The 27,587-nt window shown below is 39.4% G+C and overlaps 1 protein-coding gene across 1 annotated transcript in view; it reads right to left on the minus strand.

The window, feature by feature from the left end:
- The window catches only part of AGBL4 (ATP/GTP binding protein like 4), a 1,461,703-nt gene that overhangs the window by 1,284,161 nt on the left and 149,955 nt on the right, over positions 1-27,587 (minus strand). The gene's annotated exons all lie outside the window — the stretch shown is intronic.

Raw genomic sequence — 27,587 nt, forward strand, 5'->3', positions numbered from 1 at the left:
AAATCTCACTTACATTAGTTCTGAGTTTTCCTAGAAAAATATCACAGAACATCAGGGTTGGAAACAACTTTGATGGTGATCTAGCCATAAAAGTTGGATTGGGGAGGATGAGATTTAAATCACATCTATTTAAAAATATTTTAACCTATGAATGAGGAAATTCTGTGTAATATTTTCTTTTCCAGAAAAAAAATTGAGGGGTTTTTATTCACATTGTTCACAACATAAAGACCGATGATAAGATATCGAATATGTTTTTAAAACTATAAAATTAAAGGTATATTTCCATCCAGGTCAACAACAAAACTTTAGGTATTTTTCTTTTTTGCATTTTTCTGTGTGTGTGTGTGTGTGTGTGTATGTGCGTGTGATGGAGTCTCGCTCTGTCACCCAGGCTGGAATGTAGTGGCGTGATCTCGGCTCACTGCAACCTCCACCTCCTGGGTTCAAGAAATTCTCCTGCCTCAGCCTCCTGAGTAGCTAGGATTATGGGCGCCCGCAATGCCTGGCTAATTTTGTATTTCAGTAGAGATGGGGTTTCGCTATGTCGGTCAGGCTGGTCTTGAGCTCCTGACCTCAGGTGATCCGTGTAATTTCTAAATAAAATTATTCAAATTCTCAAATGCTCATCTCCAGAAAGCCCTTCTGTCCTCCAATTCACATTGATATCTTACTCCAAATTTATACATAAGTATGATATTCATTATACAAACTCATACTGAAGTATTTACAATTTTATTTTGCTGTATAACAGTTTGTGTATGCTTAATTGTGCTTCTACAACTAGTCCACAAGCATATGAGTTGCAATGATGGAGACTGGAGATGCTGTGGTAGAGACTGCTACTGATTGCAAAATTCATTTCTTATTCTACCTGGGCACACAAATAGACTTCATTTCTCAGTCCATTTATGTCCATATGACTATTTCTCATTAATGGATTATAAGTTGAAAAAATATGTAATATTCCAGTTTAAGGCATTTAAGAAGTAGATGCAACTCCTCTTTTAATTGTTCTCCTCACAGCAGTTAGATACAGATGATGATGACCGACTTTGGGAACAGTGGAGTCACTGAAATGGAAGATGTAAGAAGACTAGAACCCTGAATCATCATGTAGAATGAATACTTACCTGTCTTGGACTGTTATATAAGCAAGAAATAACTTTTGCTTATATTTGCACCATTATATATTTTGGAATTTATTTGTTACAGAAGTCAAGCCTATGTAAACCAATGCAGCTATGGTTACTTAAAGTTGGATTTTCTCTTAATAAAATCCTCAAACAGGTCCGTAGCTTAGCTATAAGGCAGTGTGAAAATTGACCTAGTGGGCTGGAAAAATTATTATGTTATAAAGTAAAACCATCAACATTGAGAACTTGGAAGAATATCATGGGCCCAATTGAGCTGGTAACTCCAGTAGACATAGTTTAAAAATATATATTAATACACGTTGGTTGTTCCTTGCTGGTAATAATTAGATCAGATAATAATAGACCAGTTTTCAAGGAAAATTGAATGGAATAGAGCAAATGCAAGAAATTGAGGCATAGCAAGTTTGAAAAATCAGCTACCTTTGGACCTCAAAAGTTTGGAAGCAAGAATGTCCCAAGCTGCTGAAGACAAATGAATTATTCTGTGAATTAAGGAGAGATTTTGAAATGGGTAGGGAATCATCCAAAAACATGGTAAAGCAGCCATAGAGAAGTAAGGGGTGCTTGATATCCAATTTTAAGTCATGTTCACTTCTGCAATTTTTAAAGAAATTTCTATCCTTCCATTAAGGCTACATAATTGTGTGTGTGTGTGTGTGTGTGTGTGTGTGTGTGTGTGTACATACACACACAGAAACACACAGTACTGTGTGGGAATGTATGTATTTTCTTGGTGATATAAAGAAAAGTTAAGTTCCATAACAGGTATGACATAAAGCAGAAATAAAAGACAAGGTAAGGCCAGGCGCAGTGGCTCAAGCCTGTAATCCCAGCACTTTGGGAGGTTGAGTCAGGTGGATCACCTGAAGTTGGGAGTTCGGGGCCAGCCTGACCAACATGGAGAAACCCCGTCTCTACTAAAAACAAAAATTAGCCAGGTGTGGTGGCACATGCCTGTAATCCCAACTACTCAGGAGGCTCAGGCGGGAGAATCACTTGAACCCGGGAGGCAGAAGTTGTGGTGAGCCGAGATCGCACATTGCACTCCAGCCTGGGCAACATGAGCAAACCTCCGTCTCAAAAACAAAAGAAAACAAAACAGAAAAACAAGTAAGATGCATTGGGAAACCAAGAATCCTAACAAAGGAGGAACTGAGAGTCAAAATGAAGATATACAGAGAAGTACAGGATATGGTTCTTGGGTTGACACCTGGGTTATACAAGCAACCTCTGTCCAAGGTAAAGATTCCCACACTACAGGTAACAAGTGTTTACTAACAATGCTAAGCTCTGTGTTTGAGCCTCACGGTTTGTCAAATGAATGAGATATGGCATTTGAATCACAAGGGAAGGCACATCAACAAAGAAATGATTGATAATGAAAAGCTTAGAAGCAATAGAAGCTATTCACTTAAACCAACCTATGATTTCAGAAGCAATTAAGCCATTCACTTAAACGGACCTAGGGCTTCCTGGTTAGATAACTGAGTTACCTTGAAGGATAAATGCAAATAAGCCAGAGAAAGAAGGGTAGGAATGGCTTTTAAAACAAAGATAATCATATAAAGTAAAGCAAGGAAATATAAAATTACACCACACATGTGGAGAACTAAAACTGTATAAATATAGTCTAAAACTAAGGCGAAGAGGGCTAAGAAAAATGTCTGGAAAGGTTGGTAGCGGGTAAAGTCGTGGAAAGTGCCAAATGCTATGATAAGATGTGTGGGCTTCATTTCATAAACAATGAGGATGCGCTGAAGATTCTTACCTGATTCATTCTCTTCTGAATCTGAGCTATTGCTATTTTTTGGTTTGCTCCTATTGATTTTGACTCCATACTACTCCATAGATATTTTTTCTCCACTCATAATAGAGCCTCTCTTATTTGCTCTGCCAGTAAGTAACCACCCTGATAAGTCACCCAACCTGTTACAGCTTCCTAAGCAAGACCCAGATAGAATATAGTGAGCAACTCAATACATTGTTTTCAAAACACTGAATGGTTCTGACTCTATCTTCTTTACTGATAAAAAAAAAACTGTCATTTTCTTTTGTTTTTCTAAATAATATGCCCTCTTCTGTGATGTATTTTAAAGCATACATGAATATTCTGCATCATCCACTAAACAATCATGCGTCTTATTTCTACTCCATGAAAACAGGAAGAAGAAGGAATGGGACACAAGAAGGAGGAGTAGGAAGAGGACAAAAAATTTATGTTGTTGACATTTATCAAGTACCTACTATGTAATAGGCATTTGATACATTACCTTATGTAATTTTCACAACCATTCTACAAGACAGTTCACTTTTCCACATATTTTAAAATGAGAAAACAGAAGTTCAGAAAGGCTAAAAGTGATGGGTAATTGTATGTGTCAATTTGGCTGGGTCACCGTGCCAAAATATGTGATCAAATCTTTACTCCGGATGTCTCTGTGATGGTGTTTTTGGATGAGATTAACATTTAAATTAACAGATTCTGATTACAGCAGATTGCCCTCCATAATGTGGGTAGACCTCATCCAGTCAGATGAAGACTTGAATAGAACAAAAGACTGACCTCCTTGAGTAACAGGAAATTCTGCCAGCAGATGGCCTTCAGATCAACTGCAGCACTGGCTCTTCACTGGATCTCTAACCTGCTGGCCCACTCTGCAGATATTGGACTTGCCACCTTTCATAAACAAGTGAGCCAATTCCTTAAAATAAATCTTCACTCACACATACACACACACACACACACACACACACACACACACCTTTTTGGTTCTGTTTCGCTGGAGAACCCTGACGAATATACTAAATAACTCAAACGACGCCACCCAGATAGTAAATAATAAAAAAAAAAAAACTTACAACCAGAACTGTTTGTTTCCAAAGCTAGGATTCCACCAGCTACACGATTTTCCATATAATAACTTTAAACACTAATATATTAAAAATGAAAACTAATTTACATAATATTTTAAAACTATGTTAATATTTGTGTAAATTGATAAGTTTAAAAAGCTGTTTTTTTCCTGTGTTGGAGAACTCTTCAGGAAAAATTATAAAAATTAATAAAAAACAAAAACCCTCTGTAATTGAAGTTTAGTGTACAGGGAAGTTTTTTTAAAAAGCAAGCAAAACATATTGGGAAGGAATTAACTAGTACATATGGGTATGAGCATTTGCTTCTAAATATGGCAATGAAATCTGCCCTATGAGACATTCTTGCAACACATTTGTTTTAAACAAGTATGTTCTGCCATATTTAAGGGACATTTCAAATACAAACCTTCTGTGATTGATATGTAAGTTATGAACAGAGTGACAAATCGAAGACTAAGACATTGAGTCAAGTTAACCCATCTACACTTGGCTCCTTTAGGATATCTAATAGCTAAATATAAGAATGAGTTGATGACAAAGCAAGGAACCATATCAGGTTTTCATGATCTCCTCTTATATAATAACTTTATCCTTGTATAGACAAAGAAGGCAGAAATAGGAGAAGACAAGATTATAGAAAATTGTTTTTACTCATCCATGAAAGAAGAAGGCTTTAGGATGAGTATAAACTTGCCAATTATTTTAGGACCCACCATTTTATGTTTAAGCAATTGTCATTTATTCATTTATCCATGGATGTTTTGTGCACCTATTAAGAGCTAGCCATTGTAAGAAAAGAAAAGAAATCATGGTTCCTGCCCTCAAGGAGTTTATGCTTGCAGGCACAGTGAAAACCTATGCTCCACAAAAGAAATATTAGTAAAACTGAAATTGTAAACTGGAAGACGGAAAAGCCATATGCAGCTGCAGATATCATAGGAGAAAGTAAGTTTGGGTACAGACTTTGAGGATAGATTTCAATAAAAATGTGAAAAAGAACATATCAAACAAAGAGAGTATCATAATTAACGTTAAAAACAATAAGGATTTGATATTGGTTAGCAGAATAAAAATGAAAATGCATACATGAGAAGGATCATACAGGTAGAATATGAATTCTCAATGGGGGTGCTTTCATTTGGAGCAAAAACATTTTAGACTATTATAATGATTTGTTGCGCTCTGAAAGATCACAGTACCTAAAGAGATATGCAGTATATCAGTAGCATTGAAATTTCAGGGAGCTGGAGGAGTAGGAAAAAATATCCAAAAAGTAGAGTAATAATAAAAAAACAGTGAAAAACATTAAGATGGAGTAAAAGGATTTAATAAGCAATTAGATGGGGTGACAAAAGCAAAAGATGACTCTAGAATGACTAGAAAGCTATTAGAATTTTTGAAATTAAAAAAAAGTTTTAAGGTCAAAAGGGCTCTTCTGTTTTGAAGTTAAAACATAAGTTTGGTTTGGGGAGCTCTCCATTTTAAAGTATCAATACACATCTAGCTACAGACACAATCGGATAGTTTAAAATACAGAATCACTACTTTGAAGAGATTTCAAGGCTGATGATACTTTCCAAGGCAGTGTTATTCAAAATTTGGTCCATAGATTGATGCTGGTCTGCAATGTGTTTGTTATACATTGCTACCAATTAAGTACAGTATGATACTTTTACAGTCATTTGACATCCAAACTTATGATTGGTGTACTTATCTAGTGTAATAGGGTGTAAATAAATTTAAATGTTGACAAACTCATGTGGCAAATTGCACATGGCATGAGCATCATACAAGTCATGCACAGTAGGATCATATAGAGAGCCATGACAGACTGGGGAGAAATTAAGTTGGTTCTTGACCACACATAGTTCTGAGAAGTATTTTACCAGGGCTTAATTATGTAGAGCTTATTACTTAATGAAACTGTATTCCATCGTTTCTAAGAGAGCAGGGACACTAGTAAAGTGTCTAACAAAGAGTAAGTACTAAATAAATCAAACAAGCTTCTAATTTTTAGACAAAATGTTATAATATGTGCATAACTGCATTTTTATTGGAAGGGAATTCATAGCTTTCATTAGATTCTTATGAACAGATGCCTGTTACCTAAAAAAGGCTAATAACCAATGCAGTAAAAAAAAAAAAACTCATTACTACTATTATCTTTGTACCTTCAGTATCTACACATAATTTCATTATCCATTTAACAAATAATTATTGAATGCCTACTCTATGTTAGGCTCTGGAGATAGAGCAAATAGACAAAGTAACTATTCTTATTGTAAGAAAGGCAGATAAACAAATAAAAAAGTAAGTAGCATATGAAAACAAAATGCTATAAAAGAGAAACTGGGTAGCTGCTTTGGATCATCACAGAAGGCCTCTCTGAGGAAGCAATATTAAAACTGAAATCTGAATACCAAGACGTAAAGATGGGGGGGTAATCAGAATTCTAGAAAAAAAAATTTGGCTGAATCACACAGCCTAAAGAACAAATATGGCCTGCTCTGGGAACAGGCAGAAAGTCACTATGGCTACAGCATTATTGGGAAGAGTAAGAATGTCATGAGGGGAAGTCAGAAAAGTAGTCAAGGGCCAGACCAAGTAGTCACTGATCACTTTGTAGTCAGGATAAGAAGTCCACATTATATTCTAACTCTGATGGGAAGCCAATGAAGGTATGAAATAGGGAAAGAATGAGATGTGATGTGAATATTTAAGAATATTGATGGGTACTGTGTAAAGAATAGATAATGGGGGAGAAGAAACTTGAGTGAAAGGAAGCAAGAGGCCGGGCACGGTGGCTCACACCTGTAATCCCAGCACTTTGGGAGGCCGAGGCGGGTGGATCACGAGGTCAGGAGATTGAGACCATCCTGGCTAACACGGTGAAACCCCGTCTCTACCAAAAATACAAAAAAATTGGCCGGGTGCGGTGGCAGGCACCTGTAGTCCCAGCTACTCCGGAGGCTGAGGCAGGAGAACAGCGTGAACCTGGGAGGCGGAGCTTGCAGTGAGCCAAGATAGTGCCACTGCATCCGGCCTGGGTGAAAGAGCGAGACTCCGTCTCAAAAAAAAAGAAAGAAAGAGCAACATATATTAACTGCTTGAATAAGGGAGGCAGACAGAAAATAAACTAATGGATTCAGGATATTTAATAAGCACAATAATAATTCTTAATGGATGGATGGATGAATGGATCGATGGATGGATTGTGAGTTACTAGATACGTACTCAAGATTTATAAAGATAAAAGATAGGTAAGCTGAACCTTGGAAAATGTCTTATAGGTCATGTGTGGAGGAAAACAAGATAGGTCAGTCCGAGATATGGGGAGAATGAAGATGTTGTAATCACAGTTGCCAGGGTAAGACAGTATTGGAAAGTAAGAGTAATCATTAGAAATGTCATGTTGCACAGGAATCAAAAGCTAAGACAAAACTATCAAATTACATCAGTATGCCCCTGGCAACCCTTCAAAGAACAATCTTGCTGGAGTGGTGAGGATACAAATCACACTATAAAAATGAAGATGTAATGGTATATAGTGACATTTCCATTTTTACTGGAAATCTTTCCAAAATCATCTCACATATAATTAAATCTTGTTTATTACTATTATAATTTAAGTTCTGGAAAACATGTGCAGAACGTACAGGTTTGATACACAGTTATACATGTGCCATGGTGGTTTGATGTACCCATTAACTCATCATGTATATTAGGTATTTCTCCCAATGCTATCCCTCCCCTAGGCCCCCACCCCCTCAACAGGCCCTGGTGTGTGATGATCCCTCCCTGTGGCCATGTGTTTTCATTGTTCAACTCCCACTAATGAGTGAAAATGTGCACTGTTTGCTTTTCTCTTCCTGTGTTACTTTGCTGAGAATGATGGCTTCCAGCTTCATCCATGTCCCTGCAAAGGACATGAATTCATCATTTTTTATGTCTGCATAGTATTCCATGGTGTATATGTGCACATTTTCTTTATTCAGTCTATCATTAGTGGGCATTTAGGTTAGTTCCAAGTCTTTGCTATTGTGAACAGTGCTGCAGTAAACATATGTGTGCATGTGTCTTTGCAGTAGAATGATTTATAATCCTTTGGGCATATACCCAGTAGTGGGATTGCTGGGTCCAATGATATTTCTGGTTCTAGATCCTTGAGGAATCACCACACTGTCTTCCACAATGGTTGAACTAATTTACACTCCCACCAACAGTGTAAAAGTGTTCCTATTTCTCCACATCGTTGCCAGCATGTTATCTCCTGACTTTTTAATGATCACCATTCTAACTGGCATGAATTCTAACTGGCATGACATGGTATCTCATTATGGTTTTGATTTGCATTTCTCTAATGACCAGCGATGATGAGCTTTTTTACATATATTAGTTGGCTGCATAAATGTCTCCTTTTATGAGGTGTCTCTTCATATCCTTCACTCACTTGTTCATGGGGTTCTTTGTTTTTTCTTGTAAATTTGTTTAAGTTCTTTGTAGATTCTGGATATTAGCCCTTTATCAGATGGATAGAATGCAAAACTTTTCTCCAATTTTGTGGGTTGCCTGTTCACTCTGACGATAGTTTCTTTTCCTGTGCAGAAGCTCTTTAGTTTAATTAGATCCCATTTGTCAATTTTGGCTTTTGTTGCCATTGCTTTTGGTGTTTTAGTCATGAAGTCTTTGCCTATGCCTATGTCCTGAATGGTATTGCCTAGGTTTTCTTCTAGGGTTTGTATGGTTTTAAGTCTTAAATTTAAGTCTTTAATCTTTCATGAGTTAATTTTTGTATAAGGTGTAAGGAAGGGGTCCAGTTTCAGTTTTCTGCATATGGCTAGTCCGTTTTCCCAACACCATTTATTAAATATGGAATCCTTTCCCCATTGCTTGTTTTTCTCAGGTTTGTCAAAGATCAGATGGTTGTAGATGTGTGGTGTTATTTCTGAGGCCTCTGTTCTGTTCTATTGGTCTATATATCTGTTTTGGTACCAGTACCATGCTGTTTTGGTTACTGTAGCCTTGTAATATAGTTTGAAGTCAGGTAGCTTGATGCCTCCAGCTTTGTTCTTTATGCTTGGGATTGTCTTGGCTATGCAGGCTCTTTTTTGGGTCCAAATGAAATTTAAAGTAGTTTTTTCTAATTCTGTGAAGAAAGTCAATGGTAACTTGATGGGGATAGCACTGAATCTATAAATTACTTTGGGCAGTATGGCCATTTTCACAATACTGATTCTTCCTATCCATGAGCATGGAATATTTTCCCATTTGTTTGTGTCCTCTCTTATTTCCTTGAGCAGTGGTTTGTAGTTCTCCTTGAAGAGGTCCTTCATATCCCTTATAAGTTGTATTCCTAGGTATTTTGTTCTCTTTGTAGCAATTGTGAATGGGCGTTCACTTATGATTTGGCTCTCTATTACTGTGTATAGGAATGCTTGTGATTTTTGCACATTGATTTTGTATCCTGAGACTTTGCTGAAGTTGCTTCAGCAAACTAAGGAGATTTGGGGCTGACACAATGGGGTTTTCTAAATATACAATCATGTCAATATGCAAATAGAGACAATTAGACTTCCTCTCTTCCTATTTGAATACCCTTTATTTCTTTCTCTTGCCTAATTGCCCTGGCCAGAATTTCCAATAATATGTTGAATAGGAGTGGTGAGAGAAGGCATCCTTGTCCTGTACTGGTTTCAAAGGGAATGCTTCCAGCATTTGCCCATTCAGTATGATACTGGCTGTGGGTTTGTCATAAATAGCTCTTATTATTTTGAGGTATGTTCCATCAATACCTGGTTTATTGAGAGTTTTTAGCATGAAGGGTGTTGAATTTTATTGAAGGCCTTTTCTGCATCTATTGAGATAATTGTGGTTGTTGTCATTGGTTCTGTTTATGTGATGAACTACATTTATTAATTTGCATATGTTGAACCAGCCTTGAATCCCAGGGATGAAGCTGACTAGATCGTGGTGGATAAGCTTTTTGATGTGCTGCTGGATTCAGTTTGCTAGGATTTTATTGAGGATTTTCGCGTCGATGTTCTTCAGGGATATCGGCCTGAAATTTTCTTTCTTTGTTGTGTCTCTGCCAGGTTTTGGTATCAGGATTATGATGGCCTCATAAAATGAGTTAGGAAGGAGTCCTTCTTTTTCTATTGTTTGGAATAGTTTCAGAAGGAATGGTACCAGCTCCTCTTTGTACCTCTGGTAGAATTCAGCTGTGAATCTGTCTGTTCCTAGGCCTTTTTGGTTAGTACATTATTAATTATTGCCTCAATTTCAGAACTTCTTATTGGTCTATTCAAGGATTCAACTTCCTCCTGGTTTAGTCTTGGGAGGGTGTATGTGTCCAGGAATTTATCTATTTCTTCTAGATTTTCTAATTTATTTGCATAGAAGTGTTTATGGTATTCTCAGATGGTATTTTGTATTTCTGTGGGATCTGTGGTGATATCTCCTTTATCATTTATTATTGTGTCTATTTGATTCTTCTCGCTTTTCTTCTTTTATTAGTCTGGCTAGATGTCTATCTATTCTGTTAATCTTTTTAAAAAACCAGTTCCTGGATTCATTGAAGGGTTTTTTGTGTCTTGATCTCCTTCAGTTCTGCTCTGATCTTAGTTATTTCTTGTCTTCTGTTAGCTTTTAAATTTGTTTTCTCTTGATTCTCTAGTTCTTTTAATTGTTATGTTAGGTGTCAATTTTAGATCTTTCCTACTTTCTTCTGTGGGCATTTAGTGGTATAAATTTCCCTCTAAACACTGTTTTAGCTGTGTCTCGGAGATTCTGGTACATTATCTCTTTGTTCTCATTGGTTTCAAAGAACTCATTTATTTCTGCCTTAATTCCATGATTTACCCAGTAGTCACTCAGGAGCAGGTTGTTCAGTTTCCATATAGTTGTGTGGTTTTGAGTGAGTTTCTTAATCCTGAGTTCTAATTTGATTACACTGTGGTTTGAGAGAATGTTTGTTATAATTTCCATTCTTTTGCATTTGCTGAGGAATGTTTTACTTCCAATTATGTGGCCAATTTTATAACAAGTGTGATATGGTGCTGAGAACAATGTATATTCTGTTGATTTGGGGTGGAGAGTTCTGTCAATGTCTATTAGGTCCACTTGGTCAAGAGCTGAGTTCAAGTCCTGAATATCCTTGTTAATTTTCTGTCTGTTGATCTGTCTAATATTGACAGTGAGGTGTTAAAGGCTCCCACTATTATTGTGTGGGAGGCTACATCTCTTTGTAGGTCTCTAAGAACTTGCTTCATGAATCTGGGTGCTCCTGTATTGGGTGCATATATGTTTAGGATAGTTAGCTCTTCTTGTCGCATTGATCCCTTTACCATTATGCATTACCCTTCTTTGTCTTTTTTGATCTTTGTTGGTTTAAAGTCTGTTTTATCAGAGATGAAGATTGCAACCCCTGCTTTTTTTTCCTATCCATTTGCTTGGTAAATATTCCTCCATCCCTTTATTTTGAGCCTATGTGTGTCTTTGCATGTGAGATGGGTCTCCTGAATACAGCACACTGATGGGTCTTGACTCTTTATCCAACTTGCCAGTCTGTGTCTTTTAATTGAGACATTTAGCCCATTTACATTTAAGGTTAACATTTGTTATGTGTGAGGTTGATCCTGTCATTATGATGCAACCTGGTTATTTTGCCCGTTAGTTGATGTAGTTTCTTCATAGTGTCAATGGTCTTTACAATTTGGTATGTTTTTGCAGTGGCTGGTACCAGTTTTTCCTTTCTATATTTAGTGCTTCCTTCATGAGCTCTTGTAAGGCAGTCCTGGTGGTGACAAAATCTCTCAGCATTTGCTTATCTGTAGAGGATTTTATTTCTCCTTCACTTATGAAGCTTAGTTTGACTGGATATGAAATTCTGGGTTAAAAATTCTTCTCTTTAAGAATGTTGAATATCGGCCCCCACCCTCTTCTTGTTCTGGCTTCTAGGATTTCTGCAGAGAGATCTGCTGTTAGTCTGACGGGCTTCCCTCTGTGGGTAACCCAACCTTTCTCTCTGGGTGCACTTAACATTTTTTCCTTCATTTCAACCTTAGTAAATCTGACGATTATGTTTCTTGGGGTTGCTCTTCTCAAGGGGTATCTTTGTGGTGTTCTCTGTATTTCCTAATTTGAATGCTGGCCTGTCTTGCTAGTTTGGGAAGTTCTCCTGGATAATATCCTGAAGTGTGTTTTCCAACGTGGTTCCATTCTCCCCATCACTTTCAGGTATACCAGTCAAACATAGGTTTGGTCTTTTCATATAGTCCCATGTTTCTTGGAGGCTTTGTTCATTCCTTTTCATTCTTTTTCTCTAATATCGTCTTCATGCTTTATTTCATTAAGTTGATCTTCAATCTCTGATATTCTTTCTTCTGCTTGATCAATTCAGCTATTGATACTTGTGTATGCTTCATGAAGTTCTCGTCCTGTGTTTTTCAGCTCCATCAGGTCATTTATGTTCTTCTCTAAATTAATTATTCTACTTAGCAATTCCTCTATCCTTTTTGCAAGAGTCTTAGCTTCCTTGCATTGGGTTAGAACATGCTCCTTCAGCTCAGAGGAGTTTGTTATTACCCATCTTCTGAAGCCTACTTCTGTCAATTCATCAAACTCATTCTCTGTCTAGTTTTGTTCCCTTGCTGGCGAGGAGTTGTGATCCTTTGGAGGAGAAGAGGTGTTCTGGTTTTTGGAATTTTCAGCCTTTTTACACTGGTTTTTCCTCATCTTCGTGTATTTACCTACCTTTGGTCTTTGACGTTGGTGACCTTAGGATGGGGTTGTTGTGTGGACATCCTTTTTGTTGATGTTGATGCTATTCCTTTCTGTTTGTTAGTTTTCCTTTTAAAAGTCAGGCCCCTCTGCTGTAGGTCTGCTAGAGTTTGCTGAAGGTCCACTCCCGACCCGTTTGCCTGAGTATCACCAGCGGAGGCTGCAGAACAGCTAAGATTGCTGCTTGCTCTTTCCTCAGGAAGCTTCGTCCCAGAGAGGCACCTGCCAGATGCCAGATGGAGCTCTCCTGTATGAGGTGTCTCCCCATCAGGAGTCACGGGTGTCAGGAACTTACTTGAGGAGGCAGTCTGCCCCTTAGCAGAGCTAAAGCACTGTGCTGGGGGATCCACTGCTCTCTTCAGAGCCTGCAGGCAGGAACGTTTAAGTCTGTTGAAGCTGCGCCCACAGCCGCCCCTTCCCCCAGGTGCTCTGTCCAAGGGAGATGGGAGTTTTATCTATAAGCCCCTGACTGGGGCTTCGGCCTTTCTTTCAGAGATGCCCTGCCCAGAGAGGAGGATTCTAGAGATGCAGTCTGGCTATAGCCACTTTGCTGAGCTGCGATTGGCTCCAACCAGTTCAAACTTCCTGGCAGCTTTGTTTATACTATGAGGGGACCAGAACCCTCTTTCCAAAATCTGTGTAGCCCTTAAGTCTGTATACATAAACTCCATTTTAAAATATTAAAAACTGGTCACGAACACAATTCACCAAGGTGGTATGAAATAATTAAGCATGACCTAGGTCAGGAAATTGCAAGGTTGGCAACACATTGAGCCACTAGTGTCAACTATGACCATTAAAACAGAGCTTCTCCTGGCCAGACGCGGTGGCTCACACCTGTAATCCCAGCACTTTGGGAGGCCGAGGCGGGTGGATCACGAGGTCGGGAGATCGGACCACCCTGGCTAACGTAGTGAAACCCCATCTCTACTAAAAATATAAAAAATTAGACAAGCGTGGTGGCAGGCACCTGTAGTTCCAGCTACTCGGGAGGCTGAGGCAGGAGAATGGCATGAACCTGAGAGGCAGAGCTTGAGGTAAGCTGAGATCGTGCCACTGCACTCCAGCCTGGGCGACACTGCACTCCAGCCTGGGTGACAGAGTAAGACTCCATCTCAAAACAAACAAACAAAAAAACAGCTTATCCTAAGGTTCAGCAAATCATGCCAACTACTATAGCCCTGAGCTATTGGAAGCAGAAGGTGGTGAGTGAAGATCCAACCCCATCATTTACAGTAACCCCAGGGAATCAATGAGAAAGGTTTCTTGCCCCCAACATTCAAGAATGAATCAAAAATGGGTCTGTGAAAGAGCTCATGCCAGGTAGTTCAATAAAAGGAATTTACTATGGGAAACTAGTTGCTCAACTATTGGGAAAGACAAAAGGCCAAATAGGGGAGAGTGGGAAAAAATAAGGGTGAGGCAACACAGAGATTAACAACAGTAAGAAGTGTCTACTGTACTCATAGACAGAAGGGTAAAGACAAAAGCTATTGATATCCTGAGAGCTCAGGCTATCCAACAATGATGATATCACAAGAAAGGAGTTGTTTGGCAAAACCATGAACGTAGGTGTAGCCACTGCTGGAGATGCCACCCAAAAGAGAAAGAAAAAGAAATACCTAGGCTTCTTCCTTCTTCCCTCCTTAGACTCCTGCAAGAGGTTCCTCTTAGCTGAGGTAGCTAGAAGCCAGTTGACAAGGAAGCCTGGGAAATGCGATTTTCAGAATTTTGTCCCTAACACTACAGAGCAAAGGTGGAAAATGGAATTAATTGCAAATAGTCAAATGACCTGCACAAGATATTCCTAAACCTTCAGATGCCAACTCAATTTGAAAGCTGTATGATAACCCATAGTTTGTACAGATTTTTCAATACTTAAGTATATCATAAAAATATTATTATTTTATGGAGCATGAAGAATAAAAACATAGATAACATTCTAGTTTGCTAGTTAATATTTCTTCAAGTGTTATTTACAAATGGGAAGCAGCAATAAAGTAAGTAAAATGTTAATTTTAATTGAAAATTATCATGTTCTGGTTATCACTAGAAAAATTATGTCTTAGAATTTACACTAATACATACACATACTATAATCATTCTAGTGGTACCTTAAATTGTTATTTAAAAAAAAACTCAACCATATTTAATAAGATGATATGTCTCCTTTTGTGATTATTTTACTACTAAAGCATAAGAGGGTGGTTTATGTGCATCATAAGTCCCCTTCAAAGCTGTTTCTCAGATTACTTGAAAAGAGCAGTTGAAGAGGCGTGCAAACAGGTTTCAATAAGCCCAGTTCATATTTCTTCAATTGCGCTTTCCAAGGCCTTTAGGTTTAGCTGTTACTATAGAAAATACCATCATTCTTAGAGGAAAATTATTTGGGAATGAAATATTTCACTTCCTCCTTGTTAAGAAAGTAGAGAAAATAGGAAAGAAAAAAATATATGAGTAGATACATAACTGTGTATATCAAAATATAATTCAGTAAGGAGGTCAGTAATCTTACAAACAAATGAAAACCATACTATAATAAGAAGTTCAGATTTGTTTCAATTATGAGTCAGAAACAAGGAACAGAATTAAATTTTTGGTTTACAGTTACATAGTTACCAATATTTCTCCAGCAGAATTTCTAGACATAGTGAAACTCTCCTTTATATTTAATAACCATGTTTTTTTCCTCCTAAATGTCCTATTTTTTTTCTAAATGAGATAATGGCCTCACAAGGTGGCATGTTCTGGCATAAAGTAACAGTATTAGTAAAAATGAAATTTCTATCAGTTCTTATGTTAAAGAGGGTGGGTCATCAAATGAAAGCATTTGGATTTTATCCTGAAAACAATGGGGATTCATGACAGATTTTAAGCAATAATGTAATATAATCAGATTATTTGCATTTTAACTTTGGTTGCATAGTGGAGCATGGACCAGAGAGAGGTGGAGTAGTTAGAAAGCTGTTGTACAAGTCCAGAGGGACCCATGTTGAGGACGTTATATAGAATAGAAGCTACGGGGTTAAAACAGTTGTGAGATATTATCCTCATACATTTAGGTGTTGTGACATATTATAATCATCCATTTAATTACAAAAAGAGGGAAACAAGAATGCATTGTACAATACTTTCTCCTATTATAATTCTATGAGGGAAATTCCACGAGGGACAAGAAGCTGAACCCACTGGTCAGGACAAAAATTTTGGGGTAGTAAAACAAACAGGGCAGCAATACATATAAATCAGAAGGATCCACAAGACAGAGCTGTGATAAAGGGTGAGATTATAGAGAAGAACCCAATAAACAGGGAGATACATACACGCCAGATTCAGAGTGTAGACATAGGTACATTTGGTAGAATTTGGCTATAAATATGTCTGGTCCAGGGTTTTTTTTGGTTGGTAGTTTTTTTATTATTGATTCAGTTTCAGAACTCAATATTGGTCTATTCAGAATTTCAATCTCTTTCTGATTCAATCTTGGGAGATTGTGTGTTTCCAGGAATTTAACCATTTACTCTGCACTTTCTAATTGGTTTACATGAAGTTGTTCATAGTAGTCTCTGGGGATTTTTGTATTTCTGTGGGAATAGTTGTAATGTTGTATTTGTCATTCCTGATTGTACTTATGTGGATCTTTTTTTCTTTGTTTATCTGGCTAGCAGTCTATCGATCTTGTTTACTCTTTCAAAAAACGAACCCGTGGTTTCATTGATGGTTTATACCGATTTAATAACTAGTATCAATCCTAGTGAAACTATTCCAAAAAACTGAGAAGGAGGGACTCCTCCCTAACTCATTCTATGAAGCCACTCTCAGCCTAGTACCAAAAGCTGGCACAGACATGACAAAGAAAGGAAACTTCAGGTCAATATCGCCAATGAATGCAGACACAAAAACTCTCAACGAAATACTAGAAAACTGAATCCAACAGCCCATCAAAAAGCTAATTCACCACAATCAAGCAGGCTTTATTCCCAGGATGAAGTCAATAAGTGTTATCTACCACATGAACAGAATTAAAAGCAAAAATCATATGACCATCTCAATAGAGAAAGAAAAAGTTTTCCATAAAATCCAATATCCCTTCATGATAAAAACCCTCAACAGGCAGACTTGGTATCAAAGAGACATACCTCAACATAATAAGAGCCATCTCTGGCAAACCTATAGCCAACATCATACTGAATAGGAATAAGCCGGAAGCATTCACATTGAGAAATGGAACAAGACAAGGATGCCCATTCTCACCACTCTCATTTTACATAGTACTAGAAGTCCTAGCCAAAGCAGTCAGGCAAGAGAAAGCAATAAGAGGCATCCAAACAGGAACAGAAGAAGTTAAACTATGTCTTGTCACTTGCAATACGACTGTATACTTAGAAAACCCTAGAGACTCCAGCAAAAGGCTCTTAAAACTGACAAACTATTTTATCAAGGTTTCACAATATCAATATACAAAAATCAGTAGCATCTCTATACACCAATAAGCATCCAGAACGGGAATCAAATCAAGAACATAATTCCATTTATTATACACTAGCCACAAAAAAATGAAATACATAGGACTACAGCTTAAACAGCTGGCTAACTGAGGCAACTACCAAACGCTGCTGAAAGAAATCAGAGATGACACAAATAAATGGAAAGACATACGATGCTCATTGATTGGAACAATCAATATCATTAACATGGCCATACTGTCCAAAACAACTTACAAATTCAATGTTATTTCAACCAAATTACCAACATCATTTTTCACAGAATTAGAAAAAAATTGTAAAATTCATATGGAATCAAAAAAGAGTCCATATACCCAAAGCAATCCTAAGAAAAAAGAGCAAGCCTGGAGAAATCATACTATCTAACTTCAAACTATACTCTAAGCCTACAGTAACCGAAACAGTATGGTGCTGGTACTAAAATGGACACAGAGATCAATGGAACAGAATAGAAAATAGAGGTAGAAGAAATTTCTAAGCAGCAAAGCATACAAGAGGTGACTTGGGTGCTGTTAAAGGCATTCAGTTTTACAAGGGAAGCAGAGCATAAAAGTTCGGAAAATTTGCAGTCTGACAATGTGATAAAAAAAAAAAAATCCCACCGGCACCACGGCCTTTGTCTCACAGTCAGGTGGAGTGGGGGCAGCCATTCCTGCCAGAAGCCAGGGCATGACCCCTGGGCTGCCCGTCTCCACAGACCCGGTGAGAATCTCAGCCTCCTCGAGCGTGTCCTCCACCTCATGCCTGGCCTCCTCCTTGCACGCAGTCTCCTCCTCACACCCGGCCTCTTCTTTGCACCCAGCCCATATTCACGTGCAGCCTCCTCCTTGTGCCCAGCCTCTACTCGTGCCTGGCCTCTACCTGCGCATCCAGCTTCCTGAAGTCTGCGCCAAGCTCCCCAACCACAGCCTCTGCCTCTGAAAGGACTGTCCACACTGTGTTGGAGGAGCATGTGACCTTTGAGGACATGGTGGTGGACTTCAGCCAGGAGGAGTGGAGGCAGCTGGAGCCTGCCCAGAGGACCCTGTACCATGATGTAATGCTGGACACCTTCAGGCTTCTGGTCTCTGTGGGACATTGGTTACCAAAGCCAAACATCACCTCCCTGCTGGAGCAAGAGGCAGAGCCGTGGGCGGTGGACTCTCGAGTTCCCCAAGGCATGTACCCAGGTGAGATGGGAGCCCTTCGGGGCTGAGAGAAGCCTGTCCATGCTTGCTCCCTGGTTTCTCTGTCTGCGTGTGCTCTCTAATTCTTCAGAGCAAATTTACTACTCAGTCTTAATTCTTCAGAGCAAATTTACTACTCAGTCTTAGCGAAGATTTACCAAGCACCCATTTTGCTGTGAGTGACAACACCAAGTCCTCATCTCCACTGAATTTACATTCTTGGTGAGGGAGTTGGGGAGACAAACAATAAATCAGTAAAATAATAATAATAAAATGAGTTGGATGATTACAGATTGTGATGAATGCTGAGAAAATGAAAATGAGTGATGAGGTAGACTAGGATGGGGATGATGAGACTTTAGCAGAGAGATGAGGGATAGCCTCTCTAAGGAGGTGACATGTGACTTGAAGCCTGAGCCATGAGGCAGTCTGAGAGAACACTAGTATTTCAGGCAGAGGAAACAGCAGGTGCAAAGGCCGGAAGTGATGCATCAGTCAGCTCTTGCATAGTAAAAGCACTCTGACCACAGTGGCTTAAACCAAATAATTGTTTATAATTCATATGTCTGTGGGACAGTGGATCCAGGCTGGGCCCTGACATGTGCCTGCAGGGTGATTGATAGGTAGCAGAGATATCCCAGCCCACTGACAGGCAATTTCCCATTGGCATCAGGTGGGAAGAGTGGCCTGTCACCAGAGTCCAGGAGGAATGGCCAATGTGGGAGAGGGTCACATTAGGGTCCCTCCACATCAATAACAGTCAGCACTTACCCAGTTTATTAGCTTCCTGTTGCTTCTCCTGCAACAAGTTACAATTGACCCTTGAACAACATGAGTTTGAACTGTGTGGGTCCACTTATACATGGATTTTCTTCTGCCTCAGCCACCCCTGAGACAGCAAGACCAACCCCTCCTTCTACTCCTCCTCAGTCTACTCACTGTGAAGACAATGAGGATGAAGATCTTTATGGTGATCCACATCCAATTAATGCATAGTAAATATATTTTACGTTCCTTATGATTTTTAATAGCATCTTCTTTTCTCTAGCTTACTTTAATATATTATATAATACATATACAAAATATATGTTAACTAAGGGCTGGGAGCAGTGGCTCACACCTATGGTCCCAGCACTTTGGGAGGCTGAGGCAGGTGGATCATTTGAGGTCAGGAGTTCAAGACCTGGCCAACATGGTGAAACCCTGTCTCTACAAAAAAAAAAAAAAAATACAAAAGCAAACAAACAAACAAAAAACTGGCTGGACGTGGTGGCGCGTGCCTGTGGTCCTGGCTGCTCATGAGGCTGAGGCAGGAGAATTGCTTGAACCCAGGAGGCAGAGGTTGCAGTGAGCCAAGATTGTGCCACTGTGCTCCAGCCTGGGTGACAGAGTGAGATCACGTCTCAAAAAAAGTGTTAACTATTGATTTTATCAGTATGGTCAACAGTAAACTATTAACAGTTAAGTTTTGGTGCAGTCAAAAGCTATACATAGATTTTCGATTGCACTGGGGTCAGTGTCCCTAGCCCCCTCATTGTTCAAGGGTCAACAATACTACCAACTTCATAGCATAAAGCAAAGTGAATTATCTTAAAGTTCTGGAGATCAGAAGTTCAAAATAGGTCTCACTAGGCTATAATAAAGATGTCAGCAGGGCATCATTCCTTTTGGAGGCTCTAGGGAAGGGAAGAATCCATTTATTTATTTATTTCCTTTTTACTTTTTAAGAGACGGGGTGTTGCTCTCTTGCCCAGGCTAGAGTGCAGTGGTATGAGCATGGCTCACAGCAACCTCGACCTTCTGGGCTCGGGTGATCCTCCTGCCTTGGCCTCCTGAGTAGCTGGGACTGCAGGTGTGTGTCACCATACCTAGCTAATTTTTTTATTTTTTGTGGAGACAGGGACTCATCATTTTGCCTAGGCATGTCTTGAACTCCCAGGCTCAGGCAGTCCTCCTGCCACGGCTGCCCAAAGTGTTAAGATTACAGGCATGAGGTCCTGTGCCTGGCTAAGAATCCATTTATTTGCATTTTTCAGCTTCTAGAGGCACCCATATTCCTTGGCTATGGCCTTGTCCATCTTCACAGTCAGCAAGGGATGGTCAAGTCTCACATCTTATTCACTCCGACTGTCACCCTTCTGCCTCTTTTCCACATTTAAGGACCCTTGTGATTACACAGGTCCACTCAGATAATCCAGTATAATTTCTCTATCTTAATGTCAGCTGATTAGCAATGTCAATTCCTCCCTCCCATGTAATTGGAAACATACAGGTTCTAGGGTTAGGATGTGGGCATCTTGGGAAGCCACTATTCTGCCAGTCACCCCTGGCTTACCTTTTTAAAAAAAATTGAACTTTTCACTGAAGTATAACAATATGGGGAAGGTACCCACATCACCCCTCTAGGCCACTGCGGGGTCAGAGTAGGGGCAGCATGCACCCAGGTCATGGCTGTGCAGAGACGGCTGGGTAGCAGGGCAAAAAGGGAGTCCTGCCAGGAAGCAGGAGGAGGGAGTGCATTTGTTCATTCATTAAGCATGTATATTGAGGTCTTGCTATGGGATAGAGATACAGTGGTGAGCAAGGTGGACAGAAACCCCTACCCTCAAGGGATTCCCAGTTAGTGAAACAGACAAAATAAGGCAGATCAAAGTACTCTAATATACCAAGGGTCATTTATTTTCCTCCTAGTGATGCATGTTGCAGCTATTCCTGTTTGTGGGGAGCAGATAGGTTCCCTTACATCTAGAGTGAGGTGGCACAACAGCATATGCTTCCAGGAAGAAGCTGGGCGTCAGCAGACTTTCCCCATGCAGCACCTTTTTTCTCTGTTGCCACCTGGCATCATGGAGGCCACTGTAGCTGGGGCCTAGCTTCCACATTGCTCCTTCCAAGTCCAGTGCATCTGTGCATCTGAGTGCTCTCTCCTGGGCATCCCCTCTGCACCCTCCTCTGTGCTACCCTCACAGACTCCACCCCTATTCCTTGTGCCAACTGTTTTTTCCTTCCTCTCCTCTTCCTTTCCTTATTCTGTTCTTTCCTCTTCCTTTCCTTATTCCTTATTTTCCTCTTCCTTATTCTGTTTTTCCCTCTCTCTCTTTCTTTCCGGGTATGCAAAACTATATTTTTAAATAGTCAAAGCCACTTGTACCTTGAACATTTCCAAATCATTAGTTTCATCCTTCCTCTTCCCATCTCACCACAAACTCTTTTGCCCTGGAACAGAGATTAAGGGACATTTCCAGTTTTTGCTTCTTTCAGACTTGGAAACTAGACCCAAAGTCAAACTGTCAGTTCTAAAGCAAGGTATCTCTGAAGAAATATCCAACAATATCATCTTGGTAGAAAGATTCCTGTGGGATGGTCTGTGGTACTGCAGGGGTGAAGACACTGTGGGCCACTGGGAATGGAGTTGTGAGAGCCTAGAGGGCCTGGCAGTGCTGGCGGCCTTGATCCCTGTGAAGATGCCTGTTCAGGAGCAGTGGCAGAGGAATGGGTTTGGGGAAAACATAAGTCTGAACCCTAATTTCCTACATCAACCAATGACTCCTGAACGACAAGGCCCCCACATGTGGGGAACACGTGGAAAAAGGGAGAAGCCAGATCTAAATGCTCTAAAGAAAACCTATGTAAAAGAGAAACCCTACAAATGTCAGGGATGTGGAAAGGCCTTTAGTCACAGCTCAGCACTTACCAAACACCACCGTACGCACACAGGACAGAGACCTTATGAATGTCACAAATGCGGAAAAGTCTTCCGAAACAGCTCGGCACTTACCAAACACCAGAGAATCCACACTGGGGAGAAACCCTATAAATGCACTCAGTGTGGGAGGACCTTCAACCAAATTGCCCCACTGATCCAGTACCAGAGAACTCACACAGGCAAGAAGCCCTATGAGTACAGCGAATGTGGGAAATCCTTCAGTTTTGGGTCCTCCTTTAGCCAACACAAGTGAACTCACACAGGCAAGAAGCCCTACGAGTGCAGCAAGTGTGGGAAAGCCTTCCAGCAAAGCATCCACCTCACCCAGCACCTACGAATCCACACTGGGGAGAAACCCTATCAGTGTGGTGAGTGTGGCAAGGCCTTGAGCCATAGCTAGTCCTTGACCAAACACCAGCAAATCCACACAGGGGAGAAGCCCTAGGAGTGCCATGAGTGTCAAAAAGCCTTCACCCAGATCACACCACTGATTCAGCACCAGAGGACCCACACAGGAGAAAAGCCCTATGAGTGCAGTGAGTGTGAGAAAGCCTTCAGCCAGAGCATACTTCTGACTGAGCATTGGAGGATTCACATGGGAGAGAAGCCCTACGGATGCAATGAGTGTAGGAAAACCTTCAGCCACAGCTCCTCGCTTAGCCAGCACGAGCGGATGCACACAGGAGAGAAGTTGTTCGAGTGCAGTCAGTGTGGGAAAGCCTTCCTTCTGGCAGAGCACAAACCTCACACAACAGCAGTGAATCCACACAGAGGAGAAGCCCTACGAATGCAATGACTGCAGCAAGGCATTCAGCCACAGCTCGTCCCTCACCAAATATCAGTGAAACCACATTGAGGAGAAGCTCTACGAATGCAAGCAGTGTGGCAGAGCCTTCAGCCAGCTTGCTCCCTTCATTCAGCATCAGAGGATCCACACAGGACAGAAACCCTATGAATGTAACCAGTGTAGCCAGAGCTCCCTTCTCATCGAACACCAGAGGATTCATACCAAGGAAAAGCCCTATGGGTGCAATAAGTGTGGGAAATCCTTCAACCACAGCTCCTCGCTCAGCCAGCACAAAAGGACACACACTGGGGAAAAGCCCTGTAAGTGTCACGATTGTGGAAAGTCCTTTAGGCAGAGCACCCACCTCACACAGCACCGGAGGATCCACACAGGAGAGAAGCCATATGCATGCAGGGACTATGGAAAGGCCTTTACACACAGCACCTCCCTTACCAAGCACCAGAGAACTCACACTGGATAAACCCACTCCACATGTGCTGGGGATATAGGAAGACCTTAAGACATAGCTCATCCCTTTCTAGATTTGATCCAATCATACACGAGAAACATATGTCTTTATCAACAGGGTAAAAACAGACTAATACAAAAGTGAAGAGACAATCCACTGAAGGAAAGAAGTATCTCACGTACTCCATAAATATATACACCTATTAAATATTTTAATTTCAATCTTTGTGGTTACATGATAGGTGTATGACCAAGCTGAGAAACAAATCAAGGATGCAACCCCATTTACAATAACTACAAAAAAACAAAATATCTAGGACTACATTTAACCAAGGAGATGAAAGATTTCTACTAGAAAAACTGCAAAACACTGATGAAAAAAATATAGATGACATAAACACATGAAAAAACATCCCATACTCATGGGGCAGAAGAATTAATACTGTTAAAGTGATCACGCTGCCCAAAGCAAGCTACAGATTCAATGCAATCCCTCTCAAAATACTGACATTATTTTTCACAGAACTATATAAAGCAATCCTAAAATTAGTATTATACCTAAAGGAGCCCAAATAGCCAAAGCAGTTATAAGCAAAAAGAACAAAGCTGGAGATATCAAATTATCTGGCATCAAATTACACATACTACAAGGCTTTATTAACCAAAACAGCATGGTACTGGTTTAAAAATAGACACCTAACATCAATGAAAGAATAGAGAACCCAGAAATAAAGCCACCTATCTCCAGCCAACTACACATACATTGGGAAGAGTACATTGTTTTCAATAAGTGGTACTGGTAATATTGGATTGCCACATGCAGAAGAATGAAACTAGACTCCTATCTCTTTGCATACACAAAAATCAACTCAAGATGGATTAAAGACTTAAATGTAAGACCTAAAACTATAAAAATACTATAAGAAAAACTATGGAAACCTCTTTTGGACATTGGTCTAGGCAAATAATTCATGACTAAGGCCTCAAAAGTATAAGCAACAAAAACAAAAATAGATCTATGGGACTTAATTAAACTAAAAAGCTTCCACACAGCAAAAGAAATGATCAACACAATGAACAGACAACATGCAGAATGGGAGAAAGTATCTGCAAACTATACATCGGACAGGTGACTAATATCCAAATTTTATCCAATTTCCACAAAAATGTCACAAAAAAGTGGATATCCAAATATCCAAAATTTATAAGGAACTCAAACAACAACCACAACAAAATCAATAACCCCATTAAAATAGGCAAAGGACATGAATAAATATTTTTTTAAAAAGAACATTACAAATGGCAAATAAACTTTTTTTTTTTTTTTTTTTTTTGTAGACGGAGTCTCGCTCTGTCACCCAGGCTGGAGTGCAGTGGTGCGATCTTGGCTCACTGCAGGCTCCGCCCCCCAGGTTCATGCCATTCTCCTGCCTCAGCCTCCCGAGTAGCTGGGACTATAGGTGCCCGCCACCTTACCCGGCTAATTTTTTGTATTTTTAATAGAGACAGGGTTTCACCATGTTAGCCAGGATGGTCTCAATCTCCTGACCTTGTGATCCGCCTGCCTGGGCCTCCCAAAGTGCTGGGATTACAGGCGTGAGCCACCATGCCTGGCCCAAACATATTTTTAAAATGTTCAACATCATTAAGTATCACGGAAATGCAATTAAAACTACAATGAGATATCATCTTATACCAGTCAGAATGACTATTATTAAAAAGCAAAAAGATTATAGATGTTGTTGAGGATGCAGAGACAAGAGAATGCTTATCAACTGTTGGTGGGAATGTAAATTAGCACAACCTCTATGGAAAACAGTATGGAGATTTTTCTAAGAACTAAAAATAGAACTACCACTCAATACCATTCAATTCAAAGATATTTTTCTAAGAACTAAAAATAGAACTACCATTCAATCCAGTAATCCCACTACTGGGTATCTGTTCAAAGAAAAAGAAATCATAATGTAAAAAAGTTACTTGCACTCCAATGTTTATTACAATACTATTTACAATAGCAAAGATGTGGAATCAGCTTAAATGTCACTCAATGCAGGATTGCATAAAAAACATGTGATATACAATGGAACACTATTCATCCATAAAAAGAAATAAATCATATCTTTTGCAGCAACGTGGATGGAACTGGAGGCCATTAGCCTAAGTGAAACAACTCAAAAGCAGAAAGTCAATACACATGTTCTCATTTATAAGTGAGAGCTAAATAATATGTATACGTATAGAACATGGAATAATAGCCCTTGGAGACTCAGAAGGGTAGGAGGGATCAGGGAATGAGAGATGAGAAATTATTTAGTCGGTACAATGTATATTATTTGGGTAATGGTTACACTAAAAGCCCAAACTTTACCACTATGCAATATATCCACGTATCAAAACTGCATTTGTACCCCTTAAATTTATTCAAATAAAAAACTTAAGGTGCTAATGATGTTATATCCAACAGCAGGAAGTCCATGGCATGAAATGTTTATAGAGATATGCAAAATAACTACACTAGATATTCCTAATCGATCGCTTATAAGAAGCAAGGATCTATGTGACTTTGTGTATGATACTATCAAACCTTTTTTGAAAATTTAATGACATTGGCTGGTTACTCCTAATGTTACTGGACAACATGGTTAAAACAAGGTGGGGGGATGAGTTCAGGGATTCAAACTCCCAGCATAAACACCTAATAAATAACCTAAGAGCTTCTGTGTGTACCCTGAAGGAGACCTTTACTTTCTGTGGCTGCAAGGCTGAAATTACTGAAGATCAAATGTAAAACCTCATCCTGTGACTTAATGAATTACAAGGCAAGTTAAACACCAGCCTGGCAGAGTGCGTATTGTTAACATGAGGGCATTGATTTGGAAACACGGGATTGTGAAAGTTAGGATGTGGATGTGTGGGAAGGCCCTCCAGGGTCATTGACACTCTAAATTCTGATGAGTCTTCTTTGCCCTAAATAATATATACCCTTTCTAAGATGTCCTCATTCATCTAATTTATTATTATTATTATTATTATTATTATGTATATTCTGGTAAGGAAGCTCACATTTTTAAACAAAGTGTATATATATATATACACACACACATACGTACAAACACACACACACACATATACATACATATATACATACATACATTAAGAAGGATAGTAGGTATCATCCCTCAATAAAATGTAAGAAAACTGGCTCCTTTTTCAAGCCAAGATTTGAACCACAGCCTGAACCAAAATCTGTCCACTTAACCACTCTATTGCAAGTCTCATGTATTACTAGCATAGATCTAATTGATACAATCAATTGTTCATAAATTGTTGGGAAAATATGCATTATTTATTTGGTGATTACATGGTAAGGTTGAACAATTTCTTTTACTGAATTTTTTTGTAAGGGATGGAAAAAGACTGCAGTGGGGTTAAAGAAAAGATGTTATGAGAAAGGAATCTGAATTATTGCAGGCTGTATGTAATCAAGACATTTAATCTTTTAAATGAGGATAATCTTTATTCCCACAGAAGCATAATTATTGTAAAGGGTCCTTATGTCTTTAACTAACGTAAGAAAGAATCAAAGATATTATGTAGCCATCAAGTACATACAAGACAAGGCACTAGTACAAGATTTATAGAAAACAAAAAGCCATTGTTCTTAATTATGCGGACAGTATTCAGGTCTGGTTGGAAGTACAACACTACAATACTGCATAATGGACTGAATCATGTCCTCTCAAAATTCCTAAGTTGAAGTCCTAGCATCTTCATAGAGGTAATCAAGTTAAAATGAGGTCATTAAAGTAGTTCCCAATCCATTGTGACTGACATTTTTGTAAAAAGTGGAAATTTGGATATAGACATTCAGGGAGAACACCATGTACAGATGAAGGCAGAGATTAGAGTGATGCTTCTATAAGCCAAGGAACACCAAAGACTTCTAACAACCTGTAGGAAGCTAGGGGGAGAAACATGGAACAGTTTCTTCCTCATAATTCTTAGGGGGAACCAATCCTGCTAATCTCAGACTTCTAATCTCCAGGACTGTGAGACAATACATTTCTGTTTTATAATCCACTCAGTTTGTGGTACTTTGTGACAAACTGAGTACTGTGAAAGTAAGAAACAATAAATATCTGT

Source organism: Nomascus leucogenys, chromosome 12, assembly GCF_006542625.1.
Source record: "Nomascus leucogenys isolate Asia chromosome 12, Asia_NLE_v1, whole genome shotgun sequence".
NCBI lineage: Eukaryota > Metazoa > Chordata > Mammalia > Primates > Hylobatidae > Nomascus > Nomascus leucogenys.